The sequence below is a fragment of the Lethenteron reissneri genome, unplaced genomic scaffold (genome assembly GCF_015708825.2).
Source record: "Lethenteron reissneri isolate LAM-NWPU_2019-01 unplaced genomic scaffold, ASM1570882v1 scaffold_1247, whole genome shotgun sequence".
NCBI lineage: Eukaryota > Metazoa > Chordata > Hyperoartia > Petromyzontiformes > Petromyzontidae > Lethenteron > Lethenteron reissneri.
The window spans coordinates 60,001-76,045 of NW_026890945.1; positions in this window are offsets into that span (position 1 = coordinate 60,001).

Genomic DNA, 16,045 nt, shown 5'->3' on the forward strand with positions numbered 1-16,045 from the left:
CTTTCGTGACTGCAGGGATTCATCTTCTTGGTTCTTTCGGTAAAGTCGTCACGTAGAAGGGAAGTAATAAAATAATAAAAATAAAAATAATAAAATAATTCTCACGACGTTTCGGCCACAACGCAAGCAGCCATCCTCAGGTGAAGAACAGGTCTGTCGGGGAGACAGCGTCTGAATGAAACAGCACACGTGCTTGGAGCGTGTATATAAGCTGGGCGCCTTGACAAAGGAATTTGCATATCAAGAGGAATTTAGCATATTTATGGGAAATGCAGGAATGTGATTAGTACTACTTATGCCCGTGCATTATGCAGGATTAGCAGCATCAAAGGGAAGGGATATGGGAAATGCAGGTATGTGATTAGTACTACTTGTGCCCGTGCATTATGCAGGATTAGCAGCATTAAAGGGAGGGGATATGGGAAATGCAGGTATGTGATTAGTACTACTTATGCCCGTGCATTGTGCAGGATTAGCAGCATTAAAGGGAGGGGATATGGGAAATGCAGGTATGTGATTAGTACTACTTATGCCCGTGCATTGTGCAGGATTAGCAGCATTAAAGGGAGGGGATATGGGAAATGCAGGTATGTGATTAGTACTACTTGTGTCTTCATCATCATCCGCCATGCAAATCATGGAAGCAGCGGCAGATGTGGAGGATGCCTGCAAAAGTGGTGCAAATGTGGTCACCCAGAAGAGACAGCGTACAACGGACAACGCCGCACTGCTTCCGGTCCACAAATAGGACGGAGACATCGCGGCAATGATGCACTCCGCTTCGCTTGCCTGGCTTGCCCACCTCATTGTGAAATTGTAGTCATTGTCTCTGCATCTACATCAGCAGTTGTACAAAAGAAGACCTCCTGCGTACCAGGCGAGGTAGTCAACATCTGCTAGCCACCGTGATGATGAGAGAGAGAGACACGCAAACTCCAAATCTACAGCAGCAGGCGTCAGGGTCGGGATGGAACCCACGACCTCCTGCGTACCAGGCGAGGTAGTTAACATCTCCTAGCCACCGTGATGATGATGAGAGAGAGAGACACGCAAACTCAAAATATACAGCAGCAGGCGCTAGGGGTTACCAAAAAGATTTCCAATATATTAAACAAACACAAGATCCAGGTTCGTTTAAACACAGTACACAAAATCCGTGATTTAATCCCATCTGTAAATGATTCCTCCCATGCAGTACCCTGGTGTCTACAAACCGAGTTGTGGTTGTGGCAGCAGTAACATTTGGGAAACGAAACGGCTTGTCTCGGACCGCGTTCATGAACACAAGGCGGATCTGAAACACGGTAGGACCAATACATCTGCCGTTGCTGATCATTGTTTTAACGCAGTGGGCTCACGCAAAATTGATTTTTCCAAGACGGAGGTACTCTGCAAACCTACCGGCTACGTTCAGAGATTTGTTCATGAAGCCATTCAGAAATATAAACACAGACACAACTTCAGCCGAGAATATGGGTACAAATTGAGCAATCATTGGAAGGATGTTATTAACCAGGTAAAGTCTTAACTGACTGTGATGTTTCCATCCTACCTGCCTATGTCAGCTGTTATTACTGACTCTGTGTCTCTCTCTCTCTCTATGCCTCTCTCTTAGACCTCTCACATGTCCTTTGGATTGCACTGTCAGTCTCGCATGCCCTTTGGAGTGCACTCTCATGGTGCTAATCTCTCAACACAGCTGTTGTGCGCATATGAGGGCATGCTACTCTTTTGCGGCGATGGAAGCTCATTCATGCTAATCTCTCTCTCCCTAATCCCTCTTTCCCTAATCTCCCCCATTAATACAACTGACGTGCTTGCGTCCGGGGGTGGAATCCTTTCCAGCTCAGACCCCGCTTGCTTGCCCATCGCCACATATATAACCTCTTGTTGTAACAGCTCTCTCGCTGGTTCAGCAGTTCCACTGCCGGGTTATATTTTTTTCCGCTTGAGGACGACCGCTTGTGTTGCGATCGAAACGTCGTGATTCATTTTATTTTATACCCACGTGACTTTACCGCAAGAACAAAAGAGTAAAAAGATATATCAACAGGCGTCTTCCTGTGTATCAGGCGAGGTAGTCAACATCTCACAGCCACCGTGATGATGATGAGAGAGAGACACGCAAACTACAAATATACAGCAGCAGGCGTCGTCTGGGTCGGGATCGAACCCACAACTTCCTGTGTATCAGGCGAGGTAGTCAACATCTCACAGCCACCGTGATGATGATGAGAGAGAGACACGCAAACTACAAATATACAGCAGCAGGCGTCGTCTGGGTCGGGATCGAACCCACAACTTCCTGTGTATCAGGCGAGGTAGTCAACATCTCACAGCCACCGTGATGATGATGAGAGAGAGACACGCAAACTACAAATATACAGCAGCAGGCGTCGTCTGGGTCGGGATCGAACCCACAACTTCCTGTGCATCAGGCGAGGTAGTCAACATCTCACAGCCACCGTGATGATGATGAGAGAGAGACACGCAAACTACAAATATATATCAGCAGGCGTCGTTTAGGTCGGGATCGAACCCACAACTTCCTGTGTATCAGGCGAGGTAGTCAACATCTCACAGCCACCGTGATGATGATGAGAGAGAGACACGCAAACTACAAATATACAGCAGCAGGCGTCGTCTGGGTCGGGATCGAACCCACAACTTCCTGTGCATCAGGCGAGGTAGTCAACATCTCACAGCCACCGTGATGATGATGAGAGAGAGACACGCAAACTACAAATATATATCAGCAGGCGTCGTCTAGGTCGGGATCGAACCCACAACTTCCTGTGTATCAGGCGAGGTAGTCAACATCTCACAGCCACCGTGATGATGATGAGAGAGAGACACGCAAACTACAAATATACAGCAGCAGGCGTCGTCTGGGTCGGGATCGAACCCACAACTTCCTGTGCATCAGGCGAGGTAGTCAACATCTCACAGCCACCGTGGTACTCACAGCCGTCCATCCAGAAGACGATGGGAGGAGGAAAGCCTTGGGGAGGGCGGCAGCGCAGCACGGCCGGCAGGCCCTCGGTGGCCATGACGGGTTCCAGCTGTTCACGGGGCCACAGGGGAGCACCTGCAGGACACAGACAAAACCACCCATGTAGCCTTAGACCTCGATTGGAAGTTTCCGTGACTGCAGGGATCCATACTCTTTGGTTCTTTCGGTAGAGTCACGTCGGTATATAATTAATAAAATCACGACGTTTCGGGCGCAACACACAAACGTCCGTCACCAGGTGGGAAAACCACAGCAAGAAACAATTGCTGAAGTGGGCAAAAGGGTTGCCGTGACAAGAGGCTATATAGGTGTTGAGTAGTTCCGACGGACGTACTCGGAGACGGAGGTAAGTTAGGGGCTTCCGCCAGGGTTTATTAAAGCTGTTACAATACACACGCAGCAGGGTGCACAACTCCCAGGGTTTATTAAAGCTTATCTATATTACACAGCAGGGTACACAACTCCCAGGGGCTAGGGGGGTCCTACTCTGAGTCTGGGTCCCTGCCGGCGAGCTCCGGTCTCTCTCTCTCGTGTCAGATCAGGGACTCTGCCGACTCCACCGACTGGAGAGAGAAGCACCTCTACGGCTACCACCGGCTTCTCTCCAGGCTCACCATTCGATCCCTCTCTCTACCCCTGGTTCCCTCTTCACTCTGCTTACTCTACCCGTTCCCACAGTGACCCCGCCCACGTCACGGGGTATCTCTTAAGTACCCCGGGAGACGTGATGTCATCGCACTGAACGGCACACCTGACGTCACGTCCCCATTTTACTCCTCTACATAGGTAAGAGACGGGGGAGGAGCCAAGGAGGAGAGACAGGGAGGGGGTGGGGGGTAGGGTGAGTGGAGTGCCGCTAGAGGGATTAAGAAACGAACAAGGAAATGCCGGGGGGGGGGGGGAGTTAGCGGGGCTGGGAGTGGGAAGCTGAAGAAACTGGAGATGCGGATATGAAGGCAACACCATGAAGCAGTTAAGGTTTGACCTGGTTAATAACATCCTTCCAATGATTGCTCAATTTGTATCCATCTTCCCGGTTGAAGTTATGTCTATGTTTAGATATCTGCATGGCTTCATGAACAAACCTTTGATCGTAGCCCGAAGGTTTTCAGAGTACCTTGGTCTCGGAAAAAACAATATCATGAGAGCTCACAGCGTTATAGCAATGGTCAGCCACGACGGAGGAATTAGTTCTGCCGTGTTTCAGATCTGCCTTGTGCTCGCGAACACGGTCCGACACATGCCGTTTCGTTTCCCCAATGCAACAGCCACCACAGGTGCAACTTAGTTTGTAGACTCCAGGATACTGCATGTCAGGAATGACATCCTTCACCGATGGGATTAGATCACGTATGTTGTGTACTGTACTGAATCGGACCTGGATCTTGCGTTTGTTTAAGATCTTGGAAATATTTTTGGTAACGCCTGCTATGTATGGTAACGTGATGGTTTTGATCGGCGTCTCAGGGGGTTGTTTCTCCATGGTTGGAGAAACAGCTTTGCGAATAATGCGGTCCGAGTACCCATTCATCTTGAGGGCCTGGTGTACGTGTTCCAGCAGCCCTTTTGCCCACTTCACCAATTGTTTCTTGCTGTGGTTGTCCCACCTGGTGACGGTCGCTTGTGTTGCGCCCGAAACGTCGTGATTTATTTTATTTTATACCTACCTGAATTTACCGAAAGAGCAGGGGCGGTTTCTTCATTAGGGCGATTGGGCGACGCACCACCAATGTCTTTCAACCACAGAGTTACGCTAGCCGTCACTGTGCCTCTGGATATAGTCCAATCAGCGTCATGTCACGTTCTGTGGAGTACCGCCTCTTTTTTGGCGATTTCACTCCGGCTGAGAATCGCCCAGAGTGTTCCCATAGACTTACATTCAAAGATGTTTTTTTTCGAACGGCGGGCGCTGCAATGCATTGTCTATGGCTTCCGGGAGGGCTCGCACTAACGTGCTTACGTCATCATACGTAAGCACGTTTCAGTCAACAATATTATTTGTCGCCACCTAGTGGAATCTTTAATAAAATAAACTGAGTGGATTGTAATAATAGTGAGTATAGAAACAAACAAAATGTATTGTAAGAGTCACTTTATTTTTCATTAATATTAAAGAAGTGAAGTTGCCTTTACATGTGAAGTATGGGAATTGACGGCAGGAACTTCTTGACGGGAACACACTTTTTATTAAATCTTTACGTGTCAAAATACAACGTGTAGTCTCCTTTCTTCCGACTTCACACTCCACTACTCTCGTGTAAACTCTAGGCCTCTGGCTACACACGATAACCTTCACTCGTGTAGACCCTACGCCTCTGGCTACACAATACACTCGACTCGTGTAGACCCTATGTCCCTGGCTACACAATACACTCGACTCGTGTAGACCCTATGTCCCTGGCTACACACACTGCATTCGGCTCTGGGTTACACAGAGTCCCGGTCCCGTTAGGACAGCGGGACTAGGTACCGCAGGGCCCTAGGTCTTCATCCCCGTCTTCATTCTTCGCTGGTTACACACTGCCCTCACGCCTGTGTGCATCCCCTTTTATAGCCCCTGCTCACGAGAGGCGGAGCTGATGCGTACTTCAACGTGAGCATCGCTCCTTAATGAACCAATCACGACGCACTCTCTCTACGATCCGTTTTCCCCAGCGCGTGTTAACACTCCTCCACCAATCACACCGCGCTGCCACCCGATCACTCCCTCTCAGCACGTCACCGGTCCACAGCCAATCAGTACCCCGTAACCCACGACCCCGCGCTGACCCCTGATCCTCCACCGTCAGCGCACGTCACCACCTACACAGCCAATCATTACGCGCTGGCATACGATCTCTAATCCCAGCGCGTATCACCTCTACACATGCTTAAGCTGTTAATTTATCCATTGCATGGATTGACCTTATCCTTACCAATCATCCAGACATTTGCCCCCCCTGAGAGATTTTGCAGGAGCCGCCACTGCGAAAGACCGTTGGGGTAAGTGCTGTCAGTGAGTAGCAGCACCTGTGAAGACAAAGATCCCCCCTTGCATAGCCACCCCCTCCACTGCGTCGGCGGGTGATCAGCACCACGCCCGGCCGCCTCTGTCTCCCTGGTGGCAAAGTTTACCGCACATCGCACCGGGGACTCGCTTGAGGCCGATTCAACCTTGGGGAGCCCCAGGGCCGGTTCAGTAACAACAGTTGATTGCTGTACAATTACCACAGCCGGCAGAACGACCGCGCACTGTGTGTGTGGCGCAGCGCTTAGCGTTCTGTGTGTGTGTGAGTGGTGGCACAGTGGTTAGCGCTGTGTGTGTGTGAGTGGTGGCACAGTGGTTAGCACTGTGTGTGTGTGAGTGGTGGCACAGTGGTTAGCACTGTGTGTGTGTGAGTGGTGGCACAGTGGTTAGCACTGTGTGTGTGGCACAGCAGTTAGCGTTCTGTGTGTGTGTGAGTGGTGGCACAGTGGTTAGCGCTGTGTGTGTGGCACAGCAGTTAGCGTTCTGTGTGTGTGTGAGTGGTGGCACAGTGGTTAGCGTTCTGTGTGTGTGAGTGGTGACACAGCAGTTAGCGTTCTGTGTGTGTGAGTGGTGGCACAGCAGTTAGCGTTCTGTGTGTGTGAGTGGTGGCACAGCAGTTAGCGTTCTGTGTGTGTGAGTGGTGGCACAGCAGTTAGCGTTCTGTGTGTGTGAGTGGTGGCACAGTAGTTAGCGTTCTGTGTGTGTGAGTGGTGGCACAGTGGTTAGCGTTCTGTGTGTGTGAGTGGTGGCACAGCAGTTAGCGTTCTGTGTGTGTGAGTGGTGGCACAGCAGTTAGCGTTCTGTGTGTGTGAGTGGTGGCACAGTAGTTAGCGTTCTGTGTGTGTGAGTGGTGGCACAGTGGTTAGCGTTCTGTGTGTGTGAGTGGTGGCACAGTGGTTAGCGTTCTGTGTGTGTGAGTGGTGGCACAGCAGTTAGCGTTCTGTGTGTGTGAGTGGTGGCACAGCAGTTAGTGTTCTGTGTGTGTGAGTGGTGGCACAGCGGTTAGCGTTCTGTGTGTGTGAGTGGTGGCACAGCAGTTAGCGTTCTGTGTGTGTGAGTGGTGGCACAGCGGTTAGCGTTCTGTGTGTGTGAGTGGTGGCACAGTGGTTAGCGTTCTGTGTGTGTGAGTGGTGGCACAGTGGTTAGCGTTCTGTGTGGTAGTCCACGGTCCAAGAGTGGCGTCCCCCCCCCCACCCACTCACGCGCCAGCCGCACGGTGATGTTTGGGGTGAGCGTTGTGCCATCCTGGTTCTCCGCTGAGCAGCGGTAGACGCCCTCGTAGGCCTCTGCGGCTTCGCTGTCGGACTCCGCGGACGCCGCCACCACCGCCGCCATATCCACGGTGAAGGTGCCTGAGCCATCTCCACGCCGCTTCACGTTAGGGTCGCCGTTCGGGTCAAAGCGCCGGCCGTCCTTACTCCACCGAAACCTCGAGCACAAACGGGAGGGGGGGAGAGAGGGAGGGGATGTGAGGGATGGAAGGAGGAGAGGGAGGGAGGGGTGGGGAGGAGAGGGTGTTGTATATACAGTGAGGGAAAAAAGTATTTGATCCCCTGCTGATTTTGTACGTTTGCCCACTGACAAAGAAATGCTCAGTCTATAATTTTAACGGTGGGTTTATTTGAACAGTGAGAGACAGAATAACAACAACAAATCCAGAAAAACGCAAGTCAAAAATGTTATTTTAATAGTTTTTTTTCTCGTTTCTCTCAATACAACGGTTAAAAGTTCAAAACTGAGCGACGTAGATTAAGTCGACATCGTAGTCTGCCAACACACTCACCCAGATTAAAAACTACACTGCAGTCACATTGGTGGCCTTGATTGATTAATTACCTCGTTTTACTCGTATTGACCTCACATTGTTTCTTGTTGTATCTTGCTATCTACGTGACTTTACCAAAAACCAAGGAATATGAATTCTAGCAGTCAAGAAAGCTGAAGTGAAATTTTAGTTAGATCTCTCGCCTCAGGACATCAAAATATAACTCGAGTAAAACAGCACAAATCCCTGGATGCTAAATCACAAATCTTGGATAAACACAAACCAAATAATAATTATGAATCTTAACTTTGGAGCTTTCGTGTGTTGACCGACTCTCTGTGTCGTTTTACATAACATTTCGATACTTTGCTAGGTTATTTAATTTTAGTGTGTCTCTTTCTCCCCCTAAGCCTGCTCACTCCTTTTGTTGCACTCATTGACATGTAAAATTTTTCCCTACCCCCTCCCCCTCGCTGCCTCCGCCCCCCTCTGTCTATTTAAGGCCACCCCACAGAGACGATCACCCCTCTCTGTACCTGTGTTGCCCGCTCTGTGTATCTTGGTGATATCTGTCTGCTTATATGTCTGTCTATAATTTTTTCTGGTTAGATTTTATGTGGCTATTTCATTATACCTGATGATGATTGCTTGTGTTGCAATCGAAACGTCGTATGCTATTATTTAATTTATTTATTTTTCTTTATACGTCACTTTACCGAAAGAACCAAAGAATAATAATTATGAAGTATTCGACCAAGAGTCAACCACAAGGATAAACAAGGCGGAACAGGTCCATCACCCATAACCAAGATAAAATGTATCCCACAGAGAGAAAGAGAGAGAGCCTCTGTGAACACTGCTGCAGACATACCTTGAGTCACTTACAGAATCAGAACTACACAAGCGGTACGGTATCAAGCCATGAGAGGTCAAATCATCTTCTTGGTTCTTTCGGTAAAGTCACGTAGAAGGGAAATAATAAAATAATAATAAAACATAATCAAATAATAAACATAAAACATAATAAAATAATACAAATAAAACATAATAACATTTCTATGTAAAGCTTTCGTGACTGCAGGGATTCATCTTCTTGGTTCTTTCGGTAAAGTCACGTAGAATGGAAATAATAAAATAATAAAAATAAAACATAATAAAATAATTCTCACGACGTTTCGGCCACAATGCATAATTACATAAATTTGCATACTTTCGGTTAATTCGACATTTTAACATTTTCATTTAATTTTTATTATTTATTCTTCGAGATTTGAAGTTTTCGTGACTGCAAGGATTCATACGCTTAGTTTTTTCGGTAAAGTCACGTAGGTAAAAAAAGTGAAATTTAAATTAATAAAAATAAAAGAATAAAAATCACGGTCACAGCAAAATATCTGTATCAAGATATATCTGTATCACTTGATACACTTGATACAGATATATTTTGCTGTGACCGTTTCACCTGAAGACGGAAGCTTGTGTTGCCTCCGAAAGTTCGCGATTCTTATTCCTTTATTTTTATTAATTTTTATTTCATTTTTTACCTACGTGACTTTACTGAAAAAACTAAGAGTATTTTATTATTTTATACAAATTTCAAAACCCGAAATATACAACAACAAGGGATGTGGGGAGGTAGCGTACTTGGGCGTTGGGTTGCCATGAGCCTCACACTCCATGACGATCTCGCCCTGCGGGTCCACTACGTAATCCTCCGGCGAATACCGGGTGATGAACGGAGGGCGAGTACCTGCAGGAGATTGATGGGTTAACAAAACTGTGGCTGCAGCAGTGGCAATAGCAGATTCACACCAACACAGCCAATTCGCGCGGCTTTACGATTTTCAATCAACATGCTAATCTCTCATTAACATGCCAATTTGCACCTGGCAGCCCTTTGATTGGTGGAATACCAACCGCTATCGGGTTTGCTGCCCACCACTTGCATTGCCATTGGCTGCTGACATTTGGGCGACGCCCATTTGAAACCCTTACAAACAGTTTGCCTTGGAAGCTAACCCTCCTTATCCTGAAGACGACCGCTTGTGTTGCGATAGAAACGTCGTAAAATTTCGATTTCAAGCTTTCGTGACTGCAGGGATTCATCTTCTTGGTTCTTTCGGTAAAGTCACGTAGAATGGAAATAATAAAATAATAAAATAATAAAAATAATCAAATTATAAAATTTCGATTTAAAGCTTTTGTGACTGCAGGGATTCATCTTCTTGGTTCTTTCGGTAAAGTCATCACGTAAAATGGAAATAATAAAATAATAAAAATAAAACATAATGAAATAATTCTCACGACGTTTCGGCCACAACGCAAGCAGCCGTCCTCAGGTGAAGAACAGGTCTGTCGAGAAGACATTCAGACTCTGTCTTCTCGACAGACCTGTTCTACACCTGAGGACGGCTGCTTGCGTTGTGGAAACGTCGTGAGAATTATTTTATTATGTTTTATTTTTATTATTTTATTATTTCCATTCTACGTGACTTTACCGAAAGAACCAAGAAGATGAAACGTCGTAGTTTAAGTTTTTTGCTATTTTCTTTGAACCTATCTACGCGACTTTACCAAAAACCCCAAAGAAAATGAATTCCTGCAGTCACGAAAGCTTTAAGTCAAGATTTAGTTGATAGTTTTTAGTGGACGATTTGGTGGGTGTAGCGTTGAGAGGGGGCATCGTCTCAAAGGGGGGTGGCGGTGCAGTTTGCTACTCACGGTCACGGGGCAGGGCGTGGCGGTGGTCACCCAGCACAGCCAACAACAACGACGCCAGAAGAAGGGCGGTGATGGGGAAGGCCTCCATCAGGGGGGGGGACAGATGGTCAGACCGGGGGCTTCCTTCACTTGGCTAGGAGGAGGGCGTAGAAGGGAGGGAGCAGAGTAGTAGGGGGAGCAGAAGGAATTAGAAGCATTTAAACTGCAAGAGGATGAATCAGAAGCGCTATAAAGCTCTTTTTCACACATGTCCAGCTGGGACACTGGGTCAGAACATGACAACAAACACAATACAAAAACACGGTGTGAGTGCAGAGTACAGTAAGAGTAAACAAATCACTTTACAAATATCTCCATCTATATTAAAGGCAAAGTTATGAATATTATGTGTCTGTTCAAAATGTTTAGCGTATTTCCCGACATGCAACGAACTGGAAATTTGCCATGTGGGTGCTTTACTTTCCAGACTGTACACCATGCACACATTATTAAAAATACACTTTTTGGGGGGGGGGGGAGCTCAATAATGCAGAGATTTTTTTGCACAGCAAGTGAACTGTGACGTCACATCTGTCACGTGACCCACGCGTGTGTAGTGTAGTAGTGGTTAGCGCTACGCCGCGCTACGAACCCGGCGACCCGAGTTCGATTCCCGCTCACGGCCACCAGCGGTGACGATTATTTGAACCGGTCCTGGGCCTCCCCTAGGTCGACTCAGCCTCAAACAAGTAACTAGTGTGGTGTGTGAACATCGCCACTGGGGAGACAAAGGCGGCCGGGCGTGGTGAATCCAAGTCCCGGGCGAAGCCGGGGGTAGTCCAGCTAGTATACTAATAAAACTAGCCAATGTTTGATGTTGCAGTATAGACAAAACACGGCACTCTAAACGCATTTTTCTAAATGCTGAGGGAAAAACCGGAAGACCCGGAGTAAATTCCACGTGACCACGGGGAGTGAGGCACGTCAACTCCAAATATACAGCAGGTAGTGTCAGTCGGTATCAAACCCACGACCTCCAGTACACCAGGTGACAACCGTGCCAGGTTACACATTCCTGCGGAGGGAGCTGGTAGGAACGTCGGGTTGCTCGCTCAATGGCCTGCAGGGTCAATGGCGGCGTGGTGTATTCCGCAAATATGCCCGACTGTGAGGGCGGGCACAAGCCGGTGTGAGTAGGTTAAACGTTGAGTTTTATAAGGATACCACGGGGTGACCAGCCTCTCCCAACCCAGCCCCTCCCTCCCTACCCAGCCCCACCCCTCCCACCCCCAACCCTCCCACCCCCCACCCAGCCCCTCCCCACCCAGCCCCACCCCCCACCCAGCCCCTCCCCACCCAGCCCCACCCCTCCCACCCCCCACCCAGCCCCTCCCCACCCAGCCCCACCCCTCCCACCCCCCACCCAGCCCCTCCCCACCCAGCCCCTCCCCACCCAGCCCCACCCAGCCCCTCCCCACCCAGCCTCACCCCTCCCACCCCCCACCCCCCACCCAGCCCCTCCCTACCCAGCCCCTACCCTTCCCACCCCCCGCCCAGCCCCTCCCCACCCAGCCCCACCCCTCCCCACCCAGCCCCACCCAGCCCCTCCCCACCCAACCCCTCCCTGCACGACGGACGGACACAATAATCCCCTGTGGGCTGGTGGAACCAGTGGGTTCCTACCAGTCAAAGACCTCCTTAGCAAGGGACACTTGGATGCACGCTCATCATTGATGGTCACGTGCTCCTGCGTTGAGCAGCAGAATGTTTACATTTCACATCGGCTGCATTTCATCCAGTGGCACCGATTTTTGAAACCAGATCAATAATAAGTAAACCCGTAAAAACAAAGTTTTTCACTATAAATCCTTTATATGCGTGGCGGCTAGAGTCCTCTCATCCTCTGGCTTGAGATGGCTGCCACCTATGGGTCAGATGATTGTCTGGCAGCATTAAACAATTGGTAATTAAATATTTAATTTGTTTTCCCTAAACAGTGTAAAATTTTAGAAAAAAAATTTCACGAACATTAATTGTCTCGCACAACGAGTCTGTGTGCCAAATGTCAGCTCGATTGGATCACGGGAAGTGGGTTAAAAAACGACCGAAAGATTTGCACGGTCCTAAGCAAGCAAGCAAGCGAACTTAATATAAAGGATTTAAAAACCAACATTGATTATCCCCAGCAAACAGGGCAACGCTGCATCAGCCACAGCTACAGGTTTCTCCCATCACTTAAAGAGCCCCCGAGTGAGAACACCCTGCAGGATAGAGAGAGACCAACACAGCACTTGCACGTCTGCGCGAGTGCTGTGTGGTGTGAAACAATTGTCACGGGAGGAAATATCAAGTTACATTTCGATTTAAAGCTTTCGCGACTGCAGGGATTCATCTTCTTGGTTCTTTCGGTAAAGTCACGTAGAATGGAAGTAATAAAATAATAAAAATAAAACGTAATAAAATAATTCTCACGACGTTTCGGCTACAACGCAAGCAGCCGTCTTCAGGTGAAGAATGAGACACTGCCGAGCTTGGCGCTTTAACAAAAGAATGTGCAGATTCCTCTTGATATGCACATTATTTTGTTAATGCTCTCTTCTTCTTCCACCTCCAACCCAGCTTATATATAAGCTCCAAGCTTGGCAGTGTCTCATTCTTCACCTGACGACGGCTGCTTGCGTTGTGGCCGAAACGTCTTGAGAATTATTTTATTGTTTTATTTTTATTATTTTATTACTTCCCTTCTACGTGATGACTTTACCGAATAACCAAGAAGACAAATATCAAGTTGGCAAGGCCTCAACACGTCACTCACCGGCGCAACGCTGCGTAGATGTCTGGGGGGGGGGGGGGGTCTTGAGCTCTTTTCTGTGTCCTCATGTGGTGGGGGTGGTGGAAATCCAACGTTTCGTGCCTCTACCACAGGCAGGCGAACGCGTGCGGCTGTGATCGCGTGGAGCCTTGGCAGAGCGCTTTTAGAAAACGTAGCGCGGATAGGAGAACACGTGAGCGCGAATCACAATCTGTAGAATTGATAAGCACCGCCCATTGACAGCACTGCCCATGGAGTGACGTAGGTAGACACGTGCTACAGGCAGCAGGAACAATGTCCCACACTGCTGCCCACCAGGGATCACGTGTCTGTCTGACTGTCTGTCGTGCATAAATAAATATATAATACACACAGCTCTTTGATTGGTGGAGACCTGGCCTTAAGATTTGCATTGAACTGCCCATATAGGACTCACCACTGTGATCTCTACATTGGGTCAAACTTAACATCTCTGAATGTTCGACGGCTTGTGCACCAGATCTTATTTATTCATGATGTACTTGCAAAAAAATCTGCAGATTACCTGCTGGATCTCGTCTCTGTTTCAAAGAACAAATTTGACCTAAGGTCTACACTCATTTACCAGCTTAATATTCCCTATTGCCGTACATATACTGGAGGAAGGGCCTTTGCTATTGATGCCCCCAGGGTCTGGAATGCTGTTGCAAATAAATTGAAACTTGAGTCACTACCTATGAGATCTTCACTCAAAACTGCTTTAGAGGAGTTGTACACCCCTAGCTGCCAGTGCTATTCAGTGACCTAAAATAAAATGTTTCGCTCCGGATGATCGCTACAAAGTATGACCTGTGTTTTGATTTAGTGTGCTGATCTTAAAGGTGCATTGAAAAATTACAATACTCCGATTGATGCTCCTGCTGTTGTGGAGTGACTCATGCAGCCAGCTATGGCTGCAGGGTTTTGGTAGTACATGTTGTTTATGCCATTTATTGTTAAAATTCCGTCAGTTCCTATGATTGCTTTTCATTGCCTTCATGGCTTTATTTTGGTGATTTCGAAAAGTGTATTGGTTTAGCCATGTTTGTGTTGTTGTAGTACAGAGTTAGACTGATGGCCTTAATCTAAGTTGTCTTGTGGTTGTTGTTGTTGTTTGACTTGCATCCCACTGGGATTTTTGCACACAGCGTTGGTGTACGGTGTTTTTTCTGCAATATTTTTGCTGTCTTTTCTTGGATTTTCTCTTTGCACTTAGTCACATATTCACTTTAAGATGTTTTTTTTGTTCATGTTTTTGTTTTTTGTTTGTTGCGGTTGCACCCGATTCAAGAGCTGTATGCCTCACAGGGCTATACCCAATAAATGAACTTGAACTTGAACTTGACCTACTGCCGGGTACGGAGAGGGGAGGGGCCTGAGGGGGGGGGTCAGGGGAGGGGCCTGAGGGGGGGGGTCAGGAGAGGGGGGGTCAGGGGAGGGGCCTGAGGGGGGGGGGTCAGGGGAGGGGGGGTCAGGGGAGGGGCCTGAGGGGGGGGGTCAGGGGAGGGGGGGTCAGGGGAGGGGCCTGAGGGGGGGGGTCAGGGGAGGGGCCTAAGGGAGGGGGGGTCAGGGGAGGGGCCTAAGTGAGGGGGGGGGGGTCAGGGGAGGGGCCTAAGGGAGAGGGGGTAAGGGGAGGGGCCGATAGTGAAGGGGGCTGTCTGCCTGGCTGGCTGCCTGGCTACCTCAAGTCACGTGATCTTGTACACAGGTAGAGGAACAACAGGTTCCACACTTGCCCACCAGGGATTATGTGTCTGTCTGTCGTGCACGAATGCGCTGTCCAACCAAGTTCCGACCTGCACACTGCGAAGGAACGTGTTTTTTTCCGTGTGTCTGTCTGTCCCGTCCGTCTGTCTCCGTGTGGACGCTAGACTTGCGAAAGGTTTGTCTCGCGAGCCGTGGAGTTGACGTTGACGACGAGTCGCTGGTTCCACGCCGCAAGCCCCGCGGTGAGCCGGCGCTGTTCCGCTTTCCCATCCGGAAACTTGAAAGTAGTTAAATGAACAGTTTAGTGCCGTTATTTCGCATCGTTTAAAAAACACGTTCCTTCGGAGTGGGCTGAATCGAACGAAGAACGCCACTTGACCGACTCAGAACGAGACGGTTCCGGGGCCAAACCAGAGCCGGTCTCGAACGCACCGCCCAGACACGGAGGGTGACACGCCCCCTCCACCACTCTAGCCGTGACTGCCCCACGGTGGCTAGATGTTGACTACCTCGCCTGGTGCGCAGGAGGTCTGTGTCTCTCTCTCTCATCATCATCACGGTGGCTAGGAGATGTTGACTACCTCGCCTGGTGCGCAGGAGGTCGTGGGTTCGATCCAGACCATGGCTACGCCTGCTGCTGTATGTTTGGAGTTTGTGGTGTCTCTCTCATCATCAAGGTGGCTATGAGATGTTGACTACCGCGGCTGGTCTACAGGAGGTCTGTGTCTCTCTCTTTCATCATCACCACGGTGGCTAGATGTTAACTACCTCGCCTGGTGCGCAGGAGGTCGTGAGTTCCATCCCGACCCTGACGCCTGCTGCTGCTGTATATTTTGAGTTTGTGGTGTCTCTCTCATCATCATCACGGTGGCTAGGAGATGTTGACTACCTCGCCTGGTGCGCAGGAGGTCGTGGGTTCGATCCAGACCATGGCTACGCCTGCTGCTGTATATTTGGAGTTTGCGTGTCTCTCATCATCACGGTGGCTAGGAGATGTTTACTACCTCGCCTGGTATACAGGAG